Source organism: Olea europaea, unplaced genomic scaffold (assembly GCF_002742605.1).
Source record: "Olea europaea var. sylvestris unplaced genomic scaffold, O_europaea_v1 scaffold1797, whole genome shotgun sequence".
In the NCBI taxonomy this organism is placed as follows: Eukaryota; Viridiplantae; Streptophyta; class Magnoliopsida; order Lamiales; family Oleaceae; genus Olea; species Olea europaea.
The window spans coordinates 24,081-41,130 of record NW_019235710.1 but is presented as its reverse complement, the minus strand read 5'-3'; positions in this window follow the sequence as shown (position 1 = coordinate 41,130).

Genomic DNA, 17,050 nt, shown 5'->3' with positions numbered 1-17,050 from the left:
TTACCTTTAAAATTGGAAGCATTTTTGAAAAATCAATATAACAGTTAGGACCTATTAACCTACAAGGTTAATTTGACAACGTTTGTGCTCCATTATATAAAAAATTATTGTTTTAAATTTATTTTTATTCGGGTATTTTTTTAATAAAATAATTTTACAAATAATTCATTTTTTTTAATATTTTAATCACAGATTCTTGAAAAAATTACTATTATAGAATTTTTTTTCCCAAAATATAGGGTTTAAACAAATCCTTACTACCAATTAGTACGACTTGTGGTTAAATATGAAACAACGACGAAAGCCCCAAAATTGAAACCCTAACACGATACTCACCAAAAATTATAAATTTATGCTAATTTCTTTCATATTATTTGAACTTGTTAGATTACAAATCAACTTTTCCGGATTTGAAATTTTTGAAGTTCTTGTAAGTGTTAGCTATTTCTTTTTGTTGTGTTTTGATAATTGTCGTGTATTATTGAGTTACATATTGTGTCACTTTTTAGTTAAAAGGCGCATCATGTCACTTTCTAGTTTTCCCTTTTTTAATAGAACATTTTTGCTGTAGCTTGTAATGTGCTTATAAGAACATTTTAACTGATATTTAGATCATACCTCCTGCTTTTTATTTTGATTATGAATTATGATTGTACATTTAAAAGTGACATAATATCATTTTTTTTAATTAAAAGGTCACATGACATGTCATATGATTGACTTACAATTATAATAATGTATATATGTTTTTTTGTATGTGTGTGTCCTTATAGGTCGTCATGTTTTATATAACTTCACATTGCATTTATTATTTCGATAGCGACTTTCAACAATGTTACAAGTTGATAGTTGGAGGTTCTCTAGTCTATCTCTTTTTCTATGGTCATGTTTGATTCAATCTAACTGGTAATGTTTATAAAGAAATTAGATTGAAGTAAAGTGACATGAGGGCAATGGGAAGACTACTTGTTGACACACTCTTTGCCTATTTTTTTTTTTTTTTGGATACCCAGGTGTCCACCTTACAGCGACTAATCCTGGGGTCTACGATCCAACCCCTCTTCACGCAGACCAGGTAAACCGCGGGTTGTGTCCCAAACTGGCCAGGATTCAAGAGCCCCCAACTGAACTGTCAAAGTGCCGAGCGAGTCAAACCCATGTATGCGCCTTGCCTTCTAAGGAACTCCTGCCTTACAAGAAATATTCTGCCTTCCAGAAGAAAGCCTTGCCTTCCAAGAGCCCCATGAATCGAATCAGCGACATCTGAACTGCCCGCCTTGAAGAACTCCGTCCTTTGCCAGTTGATATACTAATTCCGAGTGTGGTAATATAATTATCAACATTGGATGCATATCTTAAGTTGGAAATATTAAAAAGCTCTTAAAGATACTAAACTTGACGTAACTGCTCAAGTCCGAGCATAATATTTTACGTTATTGATTATTTTTGGAAAATTTTAGACTTCAAGACATACGTGCTCCAATTAGACCACCCATAGAGGGCTGGCCGACTGATTTAAAAATCATAGAGGATTGTAAATTCAATTGAATTGATATGGGATTAGGAAAATCTCTAAGATAATTCTAAACTGAATATGATCGAGATTAATGATCTCTTAAATACTTCGTGGAATTTAGCAATATCTCTCAGATAACCTATAATAAAGAACTCGACATAAACATGAGAATTCATAAATGTCAAATCCCTCCCTTACTTATTTCTAGTTTTCTAATACATTTTTAAATAATTCTTAACTTGTAGATATCAGCAGTCGTGCGATAACATCACTCATCTACCTAAACATTATAAAGTGAATGAACTCGTGAAAATCGTAGGACTTCATCAAGAAATTAAACTTGTGAATATTGTGGATCTTGAGTTCGACATTGCAATCAACATTTTTGAAAACAATCCAAGTTTAACATATTTAAAATAATTTACTGTATATAATTTGCAATCAATATCTCTAAAGGCGAACTTTTACAATCAATTCTAGATGTAATCTACAGTATATATGCCCCCATTTTGACCAGCCCTAATAAAACATAATTTCTTGACATGAATGTTTCATTCTTTCTCATCTGTATATATTTCGTGTTCAGATTTGTTCTCATTTTTGCTTCTTTTTAAATCTTGAAACTTCACAATAATTTTGAGTTGTCAAAGTTCCACTAAACTTCACCCATAGTTTTTAATACACTACCTCAAAAATTTTGATACTTCAAAAATCACTGAGTTATCAAGATTTTTACTACAAGAACAAGAAGAGAGATAGCAAAAATGAGACAACAGATCTGTCCTCGTCTATTTGTTAAGCATAAGCTCCCCGAAAACAACTAACCATTGACCAAGTAAATAATTTCAGATTAAATAAGCACAACTTGACATGCAAGTTATATGGACGCAACGTGCTCTCCGGGGCATATCCCAGTGGTGTAAAAGATAAGAGTGAGACATACTCAGTCTTGCTGACAGTCGCAGTGTGAGAGTTCGATTCCTGAAACATGGATTGAGACTTTTTGTGAGTACCAGTGTACATGCAGTTCTTATTCCCTGATTTGATGGAGCATATCCCCCGATTAACCTCTCTCACGATGCTCCAGAGACGGGGCGGTGGGAAACCCTTAAAGTTGGGGTTCAACCTTTTATATGGACGCAACGTGATTTTGTTCTCTACCCTCTGATACGCATAATCTGCATCCAAATTATAATTAAAAAAAATGGCCACTTAGTTCTTGTAATTGCCATTGATTAATTTGTTCGTTAATTAAAAACTATATAAATTGCAATCATTTAATGCATCGCACTGCATACTTTTCAACATAGAATTTTCATAGGTATGTAACATTTGAATATAGGAAAAAGTTCGCTAATGTTAAGAACATGCTTAATATATTATATTGACTTGACTTGAATGATTGGAAAAGAAAAAGGTATGGCAAATTTAATGGTTATTGTGGCTAATTCAACGCTTTGAAGATATAATAAAGATTTTTAAAATAATAGTTCAGAACGTGGCAGGATAGTAGCGGTGAAATTAAGTCACCCCATAACGTATTGTATCAAACTAAATTCTCCCGATCCATATATGGGTTGCTCAGTCTTTTCCATCAGAGACTTTATTTACCTATTCTTTTCTTCAAAAAATTACTAATTGTTTTTATAAAATAGTTAATTAGTTGAATTTGGTGGTCGTGATGGGTCGATCCAATAGAAAAAAATACATAACATACCAAGTCTAGGAAAAACTAGCACCAAACCACTCGGAACGCTGATTGTACACAGGGATGTTATGCATATCGAGGGTAAAACTTTCCTTGAAATCAGGAAACGATATCCATTAATTGTTTATGAACACATTTTCCATTTGGCATAATCAGCAAGGACCAAAAGAACTGTGCTAAGAGGGATCAGACACTGTTAGAATTAAACATATAATAGGGCAATTGGTTGTATACCGCTCATGCACCATATTAATTAGTTTCCTGGTAGTTTCCTTCAATTATTGTCGGACTTTGGGAGCTTCAATCAAAACTCCAGGAATTCAAGTCCAAATGAGCCAAAATCATTATGTATTAGTACCAAACAACTCTCAAAAAAAATAAATAAATAAAAAATAAAAAATAAAGATTTGTGAAGTTTCTACTTTTTCATCAGTTATTGTGTGTTTGATTACATTTATTTTCCATGGAAAATATCAGTTTTCCATCCAAATTTCTATTTGGAGTGTTTCATTGCTATTTTTTTCCATGGAAAATATTTTGCAACTTTTGAAAATATCCCTAATTTTTGTTGTTTTTAAGGAAAATATTTTCCTTGGGTAGAGGTGGTTTTTATTTTCCACAAAAGATGAAAAATATTTTCTTTTCTAGGTGATATTTTCCATGTCAATCAAACACACTCTTATTGACCGATAAGATATATAGGTTCTTATTGGGATGCTTGTCAAAGCTTTAACTTACCAAGTAAATTTTAAAATAAATAAATTACTTAGTAGTTAAAGTTGAAAGTAAGTAACTGCTTATTTTGACTAGAAGATAACTATGTTTTTAAGTATGTTAAAACTTAAAAATTAAAAAAGTAACATCTATGAACATATTTAGAAGCAAAATGTTACTTAGAATGGAAATATTAGAGTTTATTAACAAATGATAAACAATCATACTTTGAAAAATACAAACCGACGATTGCTCCCAAATCTATTTCTAGGGATGGCAAGGGGACCGTGGCACCTCTCATAACCCCTTGAAAGAAGTGTGTTTCTCAAAAACACTTTAAATGAGTGCTATTTTGAAATATGCTACAAGTAGGGATGATAATTGGGCTCATCGGCTCAGAAAAAGCTCGAGCCCTCTCGACTTGAGGCTCGGACTGAGCCCCATTTTTGGGTGCCGAACAAAACCCGAGCAAGTCCGTGTTGCTCACCTATATTTTAAAAAATAAAATAAAATTAAAGGTAGCATGCTATTGCCAAAAATAGGCAGCAGGTGCTGCCTTGTTTATTTTAAAAAAAAAAAAAAAACCCCAAAGTAAAACCTAGGCCTTCCCGGCTCAGCTCGTAAAGGCTCGAGCCGAAAGTTCAAGTCGAGCCTAATTTTTTTTGTTGAACTTTTGCTCTTCCCGACTCAAGCCTAAAAAAAGTTCGATCATTTTACCTGAACCGAACCCGAGCCTCGAATTTTGGCTCGCGAGGATCATTAATTGTCATGAAAGGACCAAAGAGGAATGAATTGTATTACCTTGAAGGTAATACAATACTTGTACTTGATTCCAGTCTGTTTAATGTCACAAAAATAAATCACAGTTATGGCACAATAGGTTGGGTCACATTGGCAATAAAGGTTTAAAGTTCCTAAGTAACCAAAAATTACTTGGAAAAGATGAAATTGAACTTGTAAATTTTTGTGAGACCTATGTTTTGGGAAAGTCCCATAGGGTAAGCTTTAAAGTGTGTTCTCATAGTACCAATAGGCCATTAGACTATGTTCATGCAGACCTGTGGGGACCTAAAAAACATCCCACTTTTAGGGACAATAAGTATTTTTTGTCTCTTGTGGATGGTTATTCCAAGAAAGTTTGGATTTATCCTTTAAAAGATAAATCTGAAACTTTCTAGAAGATTAGAACTTGGTCGAAGATAGTTGAAAATTAGTTGAATAAAAAAAATTGAAAACTTTGAGGACTGAGAATAGTCTTGAGTTTTGTAACTTTGAATTTGACAACTATTGTAAGCAAAATGGAATAATGAGACATAGAGCTATCAGGTTGACACCCCAACAAAATGGGATAGCAGACATGATGAATAGAATCATGATGAATAAAGTTAGGTATATGCTCATTAGTTCAGGTTTGGCCAAAGGTTTCTGGGTAGAAGAAGTTAGTACTGTTGCATACTTGATTAATAGGTCGCCATCAAGTTCTGTGGCCTTCAATACCCCACAAGAACTATGGACAGGGAAACCCCCAAACCTGACACACTTCAGAGTGTTTGATTGTGCTGCTTATGTACACCAGTTAGAGGGAAAATTAGAACGCAGAGCAGTTAAATGTGTTATGTAAGGTTATTCTAAAGGGGTAAAAGGCTACATGTTATGGGTTTTGGATAAGCTTGGCAAAAAAATTATAAATAGCAGAGATGCGGTCTTCAATGAATGTGAAATGCCATCCCTGAAACGGAAAACTGATAAAGTAGTTGAATCTGGAAATGAAAAAAGGAGTTCAGAATGAGGTGAAGTTGACTGGATTTAACCCATCTCATACTGAAGAAGGAGAAAATGAAAACCCCTTAGTAGAACAACAAGAACCTGTACTTGAACTAAAATTGTTGAGGTGAATAAACCTCAAGGTGGTGTAGATGTTGAAGAACCTAACCTTTCAACTAATGATACCTCTATTCAAGATTACCAATTGATTAGGGATAGAGAAAGAAGGGAAAGAAAACGTATCCCTAGATATGAATCTCAAAACCTGATTGATTTTGCCTTATGTTTGGTAAGGCAACTGGATATTCTGAGCCAACTGTGAGTGGCCCAAAATCTGAAAACTGGAAGAAAGTTATGGAAGAGGAAATAAAATCCCTAATGGAAAATAAAACAAGGAAGTTGGTTGACAAACCTAAAGATCATAGGATGGTGCAGTGTAAATGGATTTACAAACTCAAAGAAAGTACTAATCCAAATGATCCTCCTATATATAAGACCAGATTGGTGGCTATGGAATTTACATAAAAAGAGGGAATTGACTACAATAAAATGTTCTCTCCCATGATCAAATATAAAACTATTAGACTGATCATTGCATTTGTTGTTTAGTTCAATTGGGAACCACAACAAATTGATGATAAGTATGCATTTCTATATGGGGAATTGGAGGAGGATATTTACATGAGTTAGCCTCAAGGCTTTGAGGTGAAGGGCAAAATCAATAGTGTGTGCAAGTTAGAAAGATCACTGTATGGACTCAAACATAGTCTCAGACAGTGGTACAAAAGGTTTGACTCATATGTACTCAAGATAGGCTTTAAGAGGAGTGAGTAGGATACTTGTTTGTACTACAATAACTCCAAGAGAGGATGTGAGGTTTATTTGCTACTCCATGTAGATGACATGCTTTGAGCAAGTTCAAGTAAATCTGAAATTACAAAAATGAATTTTTTTTTTTAAATCTGAATTTGATATGAAAGATTTAAGAAATGCTAAAAAGATTTTGGGAATGATTATAGGGAGGAAAAGACCTGAAGACTAATTAGTTAATTCACAGTAAGCCTACTTAAATAAGGTAATAACAAAATTTGGTATGGAAGGCTTAAAATCTGTTTATGTTCTCGTGGCTTCTCACATGAACCTTTCCAGTGCACATTCTCCTAAAACTGAGGAGGAATTGAGGGAAATGAAGAACATACTTATGCTAATGCTATAGGTTCAGTTATGTTCTCCATGATTACAACCAGACCTGATTTAGCTTCCATAGTTAGTTTTTTAAGCAGATTTATGTCCAATTCTATTAAGCTCCATTGGGCTAGTTTAAAATGGTTATTAAGATACATTGGTGGTAGTTTAAATTTGGGCCTTGTGTAAGAAAAAAAGATTTGATAAACCAACATTAGAAGGGTATGTAGATGTTGATTTTGCAGGGGATAAAGATAACATGAATCCACTACAGCCTACTTTTTTACACTTGGCAATAATTGCATAACTTGGATATCACAACAGCAGTCGATGGTGACATTATCTAGCACTGGGGCTAAATATGTTGCCATCACTGAGACTGTAAAATAATGTCTATGGTTAAAAGGAATCTTGAATGAACTGAACTTTTCGTATGATATTCTCACCATTTTTACAAACAGTTAAAGTGCACTCTTACTTAGCAAAAATCCTATTTATCACAAAAGGTCAAAACGTAGTGAGGTAAAGCATCATTTTATTAGAAATAAGATCTCTACAGGTGAAGCTAACTTGGTTAAAGTGTATACTGATAAAAATCCCTCAGACATGGGGACACAAGTTTTATATGTTGGTAAGTTCAAATCCTGTTTAACATTACTTCATATTGACTCAGGTTAAATTCTTTTGCAGGTATTGGGCAGTGATGATGAACTAAAAAGTTCCTTGTGCAATTTAGCAACTAGAGAGTAAGTGTTATTGAGAACCAATGTGAATAAATGAAAGAATGGTGTTTCTCAAAAACCTTTTAAATGAGTGCTATTTTTGAAATATGCCACAAGAGACCGTTGGACTGTTGACGGCTGATTTGGCAATCCCTAATTGGTCTTCTTGTGTTGGTGGGAGTTGTGCTTCTTTGAGTGAAATCTGTTCCGTTAATTTAAATGGACGGTGAAGATTTATCTTGGCCAATTAATCTACTTTGACCTTTAGTTTGTCACATGGTTCAATTTTTTTTTTTTTTTTTTTTTGGCTTCTAGAATTCTCTTTTCTCTCTCTTGTATGTGTGCAATTTTGCTTCTTCCTCTTCTTTGTTTTTGGTTGATAATCTCAAATTGATCTTCGTTTTTAGTTTTAACTCGGTAAAAGGCCCTTGCTACAGTAACTTTTGGCCTGTTTGTGGTCTTAGTCGATTTTCTTGGTTGTGAATCTGAGAGTTAGGGTTAAGATTAAAAGGGTTATTTTGTGGTTTTGGAGATCTTCATGATCGATGAACAAAATCGATTGTTTCTAAGTGCTTGATGTACACTTTGTTCTCTTGGAAGATTATTTTGTACTAGTGGAACGGGTTTAGTTCTTGAGCCCCCAAATTAGGCCAATTTTCGACTGAACTGGATTAACAATTTGTGTTTTTGCGTTTTACTGTTTGTGTTTTGATGTTTTCTGGGCATTGTTGGGTTTGTTGTTAAACGATTTTTCATCACATAACCTAACACCCTAACTCCACTAGGATTTTTCAAGTGATATTCTATCCCCTTGCACTTGCCACTACTGTGCCTCAAAATTGCTTCAATTGAGTGTTCATATTTAGTCTCATGAAATGCTATAAATTACCATTTTAAGACACATAAACACCTTATTGAAATAAAAACTTTCTATTGCAATATATTATTATTATTTTCTTCATTTATAAAATATATTTTTATTGTTCTTGTGATTCGAAATTAAAATAAACAGTCTTGCAAGACTTTTAATTTGTTTTACTGAGATCTTATCATTTCTATGAACTAAAATCTCTTTAGATCCATGCAAGAAATACCTCAATGGCTCAATACCTAAATCTACATTATGCTACGTGAATGACTATTTTAGTGTTAGTGAATTATATGTAAATGACAATTGTGAAACCATCCTTAGAATTGAGGTGATTATAAATCTTATATGTGATGATCGTCATACTTTGATGGTATTGAGTATAGCTTCTTTTAGGCGTTGGTAGTACAACACTAATGGGTGTGATGGGAATCACATGAAGACCCATGGATGATCAAGAGAGAATTCATCACTTTTACATAGTAATATATTATGCCATGGAATTATGGAATTAAGTATTGATTGTAGAATTTTGCAGTTGAGGGAGTTATGAATTGAAAGGGGTATCAAATAAAATTCATTAAATCGATCACTTAAGTGATGAAGAATATGTTTGGTAAAATGGGATTGACAACTATTGGCACATTTGATAAATAAATTTAGTTGCACGATAATTGGACATTTAAATTATTATCATACCACATGACATATGATCACTTCACATAGGATTGTCTTGACATATTGACATATGTCAATCTTAAATTAATAAATGGGGATGAAGTAATAGGTCGGATTATTTGATAAATTAAATGAGTCAACATTTGTCGGATAGACTCCTAGTATATGATTGGCAAGTCTTTATAAATTGTTGATAAACGGTCCAAAAAGGGGTCAAGCCAATTTTCACATTTGGTGGGATCCATAAATATTGTTAACTTATCCACCAATCATTTATATCCATAAACAAAAACGTTTGTAAACAACCTAAAGTTGTGCAGTGAACTTCAACATGTGTCCATGGTATCACTGCGTTAAGAAGGAAAAAGATAGGATGAATGCGGAAGCCATCCCAGAGAATTTGGATATTGAATCAGTCAACAGAAAAGGTCACACTTTTGGCTTTATAGTTGCTAATCACAAAAAAGCTTATTTAAGTTGATCTAAAATGAAAGGCATAAAAAGAATCACACATCCCCATTACTTTCGCTCTTTAGAAGATGCAACTGGAAGATCTTATCTCAGGCAATTCTAGAAGATGCAAATGCTGCTAGATGAAACTGTTGAGTGATTCCCCAGCAAGATCTTGATTAAAGAAGAGAATACAAAAACACGAGAAAATATATGATTCAATCAATATGGTAATGTTTGTAGGTAGAGAAATTAGAAACTATGGAACCTCACATAGGCATTACATGAAAAGTAGGGAGTCCAATGTTGCATGTCTGGTATAAATTGTTCAACATATTTAATACCCATATGGAATGTTTGGCATACAGGACTAGATTTAAAATCTTATCCATTATCATGTTTAGTGTATCAAACATGCATATGTAGTATTATACTAAGAAGCACTGATACTTTCTAAATTTGTAATGTACTCGTATTTGATATATATCCAAGCTCCAATACCCTCTGATACGTACCAAATACTTGTTTATTAATTCTTATATATATATATATATATATATATATATATATATATTTTTTTTTTTTTTTATTTTTAAAATTTTCGATATGTATCCGATACGTATTTTTTAAATATTTTATATTCTGGTAATTTATTACCCTTTTATCGTCCTTTCTTGCAAAAATTGTGCATCGAGACATGACATTATTTCTTCTCTAATAGCTGAATGCATCTGGGAAGTAGTTTTGCTATTTTCCTTTTATAGAATCTAGAGCAGTTAGTCCCCCAATTTTTTTGCTTTTATAACAACCAATTATTGATTTTCTGGTCAATTTAGAGATGTTCAAAATTCATCAGCTGTCAGTTAAACTCAGTGAGTTTGTTTGACATTCTGATTCAATTCTTAATATTGCGTTTGTTGGATGAGTTCCCTTAACTGGGATTTTCTTCCCGTGTCGGGGTAATTTTGTTTAGCTAAATTAAGTTTTTTCTAAGTCTGCATGCGGTAAACGATGTATATCTACTTCTCAGTTCAATCACGATCCTCTTGTTGATACATTGTGCATTTTCACGACTCTTTAACTCGTATATTCTGATATTGCAGCATGAATTTAGTTTGACTTGATTCATGTGCACGCAAATAGACCAAATTTAGAGTTTGTAATTAAGCAGGTTACAAAAGCTTGCAGATGATTTTTCCATTTGGCCTTGATGTGGCTTTCCATTTTTGCATCACAACTTTCATCCTTTTATTCTTTGCTCAAAGAAGCAATGTTCCTCTGAATTGCTTTGCTGACTGTAAACTGTTTTTCCAGTTTGATGCACATGAAGGATAAGTGGATAACACAAGCGGCATAAGTGAGGATCTTTCCTCCCATAACAACAAAACAAAGAAGCTGAAAAGACAGAGAGTTCTTTGCAATAAAGACGCCATGCCTCGGAGTAAAATTTGGACCAATGGACTTATTTTTTATTTTGAATTTGTGCGAGTGCATAAGAACTCAATTGTACCAAAATCTTTTCCGAAGCACCGGTCATCTCATCATGTATATAGTTTAAATGCAAAGAAGCCAATGGACTCTTGTGGAAGGACTTGGCCCATTTCTCAAAAAGTAGATGGCAATAATTTACTTTTCTGCAAGTTTTTGATTTGTCTGTTATTAATTGATCCTTAGTATCTTGTGTTTAATATCGTGTTTGGGCTTTTCAGTGGTATCAGAGCTCTAAACTGGGGACAAGGTACCTGGATCTTGGAAGGAAGGTGCTGATCTGTTGCAGATCTGAAAATTTTTGGAACTGCTTTTAAGCAGGATTGAAGGATATCGAGTTTTTACAACTCGTTGGGTGAGATCTTTCTGAATCTTTTGGAAAATTTATTTCTAAATTCGGTTTCTGGATTTTTCCCTTTGACTTACTATATACTAAAAACACCCTGAAAAATATTCTTTGTCCAAAGGCTCTTATGAGCCTTGGGAATCTAAGATAAATCCAGTACGGGTGTGTATCTGGAGGGTCTTTGAAGGAGAAGTCACTGAAACATAATTCTGTGATCTCTGATAGTGTATTATCTTTTGGAAAATTTATTTCTAAATTCGGTTTCTGGATTTTTCCCTTTGACTTACTATATACTAAAAACACCCTGAAAAATATTCTTTGTCCAAAGGCTCTTATGAGCCTTGGGACTCTAAGATAAATCCAGTACGGGTGTGTATCTGGAGGGTCTTTGAAGGAGAAGTCACTGAAACATAATTCTGTGATCTCTGATAGTGTATTCCTTATATTGTTTTTTGAGTTCCTGTCCTTCTGTGTTAAAACTTGTGACATTGTTATTGTTATTACACAAAAACTTGAAATTAATTGTTCCTTGTATTCTTGATTCATATCTGAGCACTCTATGTTATATTGATATGGCTACTGCTAAGTTTGAAGTTGCTCAATTTGATGGAAAATGTGATTTTAATATGTGGAGTCAAAAGATGAAAGCCATACTTATGCAAATGAGATGTGCTATGGCATTAGATGATAGTAGGCCTCAAGATATGAATCCTGCTAGGAAAACTAAACTTAAAGAAGTTGGGAATACCATTTTCTTGTATCTTTCTGATAATGTGATACGAACCATTGGTGAAACCAAAATTGCTTATGAACTTTGGACCAAACTTGAAACTTAGTATGTTACTAAGATTATCCCAAATAAATGCTATTTGTTAAAATAGCTCTTTTATTTTAAAATGGACCCTTCAAATGATTTAGATGATAACTTGAATAAGTTTACAAAGTTGACCCAAGACTTAGCCAACTGTGATGAAAAACTTTCAAAAGATCAGTTGGCTGTAGTTCTGTTAAACTCCATTAGTGATAGATATAGAGACAGCAAAGTTGCTCTTGAATATGGAAGGGATGAACTTACTATTGATGTGATTATAAATGCCTTAAGAAATAAAACATTGGAAATTAAATCTAAAACTAAGGATAATCACAGTGGTGACACCCTTATGGCAAAAGGAAAGGGGTTCAGTAAACCAAGCTATCACTCTAAAAACCTTAATGAGAATAGAAACAAATGGAATGAAAAAAACTAAATCCAAGAATAAGGCAAAAGGGAAAAAATGTTTTTACTGTGGGAAACAGGGTCACTTTATTAAAGACTATTATAAAAAGAAAAATGAGCTGAAAGAAAAGAAAGATGAGGGTGGGAATGCTGGCTTAGTATTCAATAAGGATAAAATCGAAGATGGATTGGTCCTTGTCAATGTTGAAAATAAGCTAAATAATGAATGGATCCTTGACTCTGTGTGTTCCTTCCACACGTGCCCAAACAAGAATAGTTTTCTTGACTTTGAAAAGACAACTGATGAGTAGGTTATAATGAGAAATAATATGACCTGTAAAATAAGTGGAATAGGAACCATAAAACTGTTGTTAGAAAATGAAAATGTCCTAAATTTGAAAGGAACAAGGTATGTTCCAGACTTAGAAAGAAATCTAGTGTCTCTAGGAATGCTTAATGATATGGAGTTTGACATTAAAATGGATCAAGGACATATGAAATTTTTTAGGGAAAATGACTTGATCATTAGTGCCCCTAAGAGACATGGTCTTTATTTTCTTGAAGCAAAACCTTTACTTCGTTTGACTGCTGCTGTTTTAACTGATAACTTTACCTTTGCAAAGTTGTGGCAGAAAGGTTAGGCCATTTTAGCAAGAAAAGTTTAAAAGCTTTACAAAACAAAGGAGTTTTTGAAAATCAAAATCTTGGTGAAATTGACATTTGTGAAAAATGTGTGATACGAAAACAATTTAAACTTCCTTTCTTACGTGGAATTCATAAGTCTAAACAAATACTTGAGTATTTGCATGCTGATTTGTGGGGCCCAGCCTCAATTACTACCTTGCCTGGCTTTAAATATTATCTTTTAATCACTGATGATTATTCAAGGAAAATTTGGACTTTCTTGTTAAAATCAAAAGATGAAACTTTTTCTATTTTCAAGGAATGAAAAATTCAGATTGAAAATCAAACTGATAAGAAAATAAAGATCCTGAGAATAGACAATGATTTGAAATTTTGTTATTATGAATTCAATAATTTTTGCTAAGAATGTGGAATAGTAAGACATAGAACAGTTACTTATACCTCTCAACAAAATGGTATAGTTGAAAGGATGAATAGAACCTTGTTGAATAAAGTGAGATGTATGCTTTTGAGTTCTGGTCTACCTAAACTATTTTGAGGTGAAACAGTAAAAACTGCTTAAATTTTAGTTAATAGAACTCCATCAAGTGCTTTGAATTATGATATTCTTGAATCTGTATGGTCTAGAAATCTTGTTGATTATTCACATTAAATTTTTTTTGGATGTGCTGCATATGCCCATCAGAATATTAGAAAGTTAGAACCTAGATCACTTAAGTGTATTTTTCTAGGCTATGGTGAAAACGTAAAAGGCTACAGATTATGGCTTTACAAAGAAAAGGGCTATAAAGTAATTGTTAGAAGAGATGTAGTTTTCAATGAATCTATTATGCCATGTTTAGAAGGAAAGGAGAATAATTTGACTGAAAAAGATGTTCAGATTGAGGTGAAGAAATTTCATAGTGAAACTGATTCTCATGTTCCTACCTTAACTGAACTTGATCAAAATGATAATAGCATTGCTGCTGAAATTGAAAACAATCAATCATCTGATATTGATGAACAAACTGATTTTGCAAATCCTCCCTTAAACGAATATCAGTAAACTAGAGATAGGGAGAGAAGGCAAATTAGAATACCTGTTAGATTTGACTGTGATGATTTTGTTTCACTGTTTACCTATCAAGAACAATTTGAAAATGAACCAAGCTCCTATGATGATGCCATTAATTGCAAAGATGCTAAAAATTGGATAGCAGCAATGAATGATGAAATGTCATCTCTTCTGAAGAATAATACTTGGGAATTGGTAAAGAGACCTAAGAATCAAAAGTTGATCAATTGTAAATGGATTTACAAGATAAAAGAAGAAGATGGAGGAAACAAATGTGTAAGATATAAAGTTAGATTAGTTGCTAAGGGTTTTACATAGAAAGAGGGAATAGATTACAATGAAATCTTTTCCCTTGTTGTTAACTACACCACAATCAGATGTATTCTTATCCTTGTTGTTCAGTTTAAATGGGAATTGGATCAGTTAGATGTTAAAACTGCCTTTTTGTATGGTGACTTAGATGAAAAAATTTATATGAGACAACCCGTTGGCTTTATAAAAAGGTGATTCTGAAAAAATTGTATATTTTTTAAAGAAATCTTTTATAGTTTAAAACAAGCCCAACGACAATGGTACAAAAGATTTGACACCTTTGTACTAAAACTTGGCTTTCAAAGGAGCAACTATGACATATGCCTATACTATAGAGGTAATGTAGGTAAAAACTCTTTATACTTAATACTTTATGTAGATGATATATTACTTGCCAGCTGTGATAAATCTGAGATTGAGTTTATTAAACAGAAACTTAAATCTAAATTTGATATGAAGGATTTAGGAGCTGCCAAAAAGATTCTTGGTATGCAAATTGTTAGAGATAAAGAAAAAGATATATTGTTCTTAAATCAACATGATTATGTGAATAAAATTTTAAGAAGATTTAATATGCTTGATTGTAAATCTGTTACTTTAACTTTAACAAATCATTTCAAGCTTTCTTCTAATTTCTGCCCTAAAACTGTTGAAGAATCTGATAGACCGTCAAATGTATCTTATGGTAATGTGATTGGATCTGTGATGTATTTGATGGTATGCACAAGACTTGATCTTGCATTCAGTATTAGTATACTTAGCAGATTTATGAGTAATCCTAGGGAAGAATGTTGGAATGCTTTGAAATGGCTTTTAAGATACTTGAAAATGACATCTAACTATGGTCTCATGTTTAAGTTAAATAAAGAAAGGGTAACTTAAAAGGGATTTACTGATTCAGATTTTGCTGGAAATAAGGATAATAGGAAATCAACTTCATCTTATTTCTTTACCTTATGTGGTACTGTGATTAGTTGGAAATCTCAACTTCAAAAGATTGTAGCTTTATCATCTACTGAAGCAGAATATATTGCTGCTTCCGATGCCTTTAAAGAAGGAATTTGGCTAAGTGGATCACTAAAGGAACTTGATTTTGTTGATGAAAATGCAACTTTATATTCAGATAACCAAAGTGCCATACATCTAAGTAAAAATCCCATGTATCATGATAGAACTAAACACATAGATGTCAAATATCATTTTATAAGGGATATAATTTCAAAAGGAATTTTGAAAATTGGGAAGGTTGCTACTCAGGTTAATCCTTCTGATATGGGGACCAAGATAATAACTTTAAACAAATTTAAAAACTGTCTGAAGATATTATCTATTGATCAATTGTAATATTTTATAGATACTTTTGGAGAGTATGAAACAAGAGAATGTGATATGCTCCTGGCTGCACTATGACCTGAAAACTATGGTAGCAAGGTGAAGATTGTTGTGACTCGAACCCGATTCTTTGTGCTCCCATAATTTTTAGCTAAAGACGTTTTATGGAAATGCAATTTTATAAAGTGATCTTTACACTGGATGTTGACACTTGGCACATCATGAACCGTCAGATGAGTCAATTGGTCTTAGTGATAGAAATACCCTTGGACGATTCGTTTGGCCTCAGATTTTTCTTTTGGCTTTTCATTTTCGAGAGGGTTCATCTTCTGTGAGTGGCTAGGATTTTATGATTCACCATTATTTTGAACCTCTCATTCGAAATGATATCTTTGAGAGTTTTAGTCTTGAATACATGTGATTTCTTGTGTGAAATCTGTAATATTTGTGAGAACTAGTGTCTTGAGTTGTGAAGTTAGATCTGCAGTTTCTTGTGTAATTCGAACTGGATCTATTGGTTCTTTGTGAAGAGATAAGTCTCTTATACTGTATTCTAGTATTGGCTAAACGTTTGTAACATTCGTTGCTAGTTTAAGGCATTATATGTTGGAAAAAATTGAGTGAGCGGCTCACTTTTGGCACCATTTTTGATGTGACCCATTGGTCCAATGTGGAACATTAAAGTTGATATGTGTTCTCCTCCACGAGAACATCGATTTCATGTACTTATTTGCCAAAAATGAAGCTCGGGTGATTGAGAAACTGAAGCTCAAAGTTGGTCATTGAAAGTTGGTTTTGTGGGAAAAAATTGTATTTATCCCACATAGGAAAACTAAGGAAACTCAAACTACTTTATATATGGCTATGCTTTGGAGATGTGTAATCATATGTAGTATAGAGGCTCTCTCCACGTGCGCGCGCAGGGAGGTGCAAATCACAAACCGAAATGGCCTTCGGACCTTGAACTTGGGTGCGGGCGCGACCTGTGCACATGAATGTCGGACCGAACAAGGTAAAAATGGCCCCATCGGAGAGCCCACATTTTGCCAATT